Genomic DNA, 2648 nt, shown 5'->3' on the forward strand with positions numbered 1-2648 from the left:
TCTTAATGTTCACTTTTTTTTAATGTACCTTTTTGTATTAGAACATGCATCATGAGTTGCTCACTAATTGCTACCGAAGAATGATACAAAAAATAAAATTGAGAAGATCATTGCCTAATGTAGTGCTTAATGTTATCCACTTGTTGAAAATTTCATGTTAATGACATAACATGCCTCAAGTTTTATACTATTGTCATGTAGCCCTTAGTTTATTATTGAGGAAAATCAGAATATTGTATAATTGGAATTTTCTATCACGAATTTAGTACTTGTTTTTTTTTACCAATAATAGGTGAAATAATTGGAAAATAAGTTAACGGCTAGAAATGAATTCAAATAATTGATAAGAAAATAGCATATTTTATTTTTATGAATTGAAAGATTCTTTATTGTTGTCTCCTTTGGTAACAGTTATTAAAGGATAAGCTGTCTTTATTTGCAATTTACAAAGAAAACGAATTAGGAAGGTGGCCATTGTCTTTGCCTAATTATTTTTGTTATTTTCTATTTGATTTATAATTCTGTAGAATGCACAGTATGTGGATAAACAAATTGCCACACACCAAATTATTATTATTATTATTATATATGTGTGACAAATGTATCAAATCACTCTTTTTCTATATGTGAGACATATGCCCTGCGATAGAGATGTCTTTTTGTTTTAGATAAGTTTGTTTCATCATCTCATAGAATATATCCTATTCGAATTATCTAGAAAGAAAATATAAACGTGGAATCGTATTTAAATTTAAAATTTAAAATTTATAATTTTTAAATATATTTGCCGGAGTAGAATTGAATCCTCGTTAACGAGGGCGACAACAAAAAGTCCATCATTAAATTAAAAATACATAAGAATATCTATTCAAAATTTAGAAAGCTCATATTTTAAAAAGGTGTCTTAAGCTTATTTAAATGTAAACTTAATAAAACTATTTTCAATTTAGACCAATATTTTAATAATAATAATAATATTCTTCAATATATACTATTATTAGTTGCTACATATATATGTGTTAAGTTCTTTCGTTGTATACAGTTCGAAGCATTTATTATGTAAAGTATTTTGGACGACATGTCGGAGAATCGTTATTATGATTTAAAATAAAATAAAATTGAAAATATGTTTTAAAAAAAATCAATCATAACTATTATGTACTCCTTTCGTCTTTTTTAGTTTTTATGTTGCGCATATTTTTAAATTAAAAATTTAGATATTTAAAAATACTATAAATTATATTTTCTCTGAAAAAAATTACTTAATAAAATATTGATCAAAATTCTTTTTATTATATTTTAAGAAAAAAAATTTAACAAAGAAAGAAAGGAAGGAGGGAGTATCTCTCATGGTGCCATAATTATGGAGAGATATTATAACGGACTTTATCATTGCATTTGGATAAGATTAATTGTTTTATTGTTACTATAATATATTGGTATCATGTTATAGTTAACATTTAATAAATTTACTATCATAATAGCTAAAAAATCAATTATTTATAATTTTTATCTTTTGAATTTGATGATGGAATGAGAATTTTTCACATGAAAAATTTTGATATAAGAAATTACATATGGATATAAATATAAATTAAATAGATTAATTGAGTTAAATTTGCACGAATCAAACAGATTGAGTACTATACATACGAATTGGTTATTGATTTTGTCCAAAAGATACTTTCACTAAAATGGACTAAAAGATCAATTCTCCCAAATCTAGGCTTATTAGAGATCCTACTCCTATTTGGTAAATTTAATTTCCAGGACAATGAATTTCATGTGTTCACATAATTTATTTTTCTAATTTCGTTGTTTATATATATATATATTTGTTATGCCCCATAACTCATAAGTTGCTCATTTTCGAAAATATTCCTACACATCTTCTCTAAAATGACAAAGAAGCTTAATAGTTACTCCGGTCTAGATCGAATTACACTATTTTTTTACTTATAAATAAGATAAAAATACAATAGGAATGATCTATTTAAAATATACAAATAATGTCGTAGGAACCTTCCCCTTCCTCTTCTTTTTATTTTCCAATATGAATATTCCGTTTTATCTTTAATGACAAATCTTTTTCTAATTATATACATGTTACAAAATGTTAGCAATTTTTACGTGATTGTTCAGTTAACATGTAAAGAGTCTTATTAACCGTATAATCATTAAGTAAATAAAAGTATAATTTCTATATCTGATTTAATTTTTGAATAATACAATCATATATACACATCAATTTTTCACGTACCAATATTAAAATCGCATGTTATATTATCCATACTCTCGATGTCTAGACTTCAGTAGGGATAGGAGCCTTAAGTGTCCAATATTGGGGTGCAAAATGAAATATTGTCTCTTCCTATATATAATCTAACCAATCTTCACCTTTTGAGTTACTAACTCATCTAATTTTGTATTAAGTTCTAGAGTGTTATACCAATACAAATATTAACATACATTTTAAACTATAATTTCAACAAAAGAAAACTTTCTAAAAAAGAAAAAATCAATACTCAATTAAACTATGTTATATAAATTAAAATAAAGGGGACTACAATAATTAACATTTCTTTAATCTTGAGTCTCATTCTAAATAAGTGTGTATAATCCCCCCACCCCCACCCACCACCCACCAC

Source organism: Solanum pennellii, chromosome 3 (assembly GCF_001406875.1).
Source record: "Solanum pennellii chromosome 3, SPENNV200".
NCBI lineage: Eukaryota > Viridiplantae > Streptophyta > Magnoliopsida > Solanales > Solanaceae > Solanum > Solanum pennellii.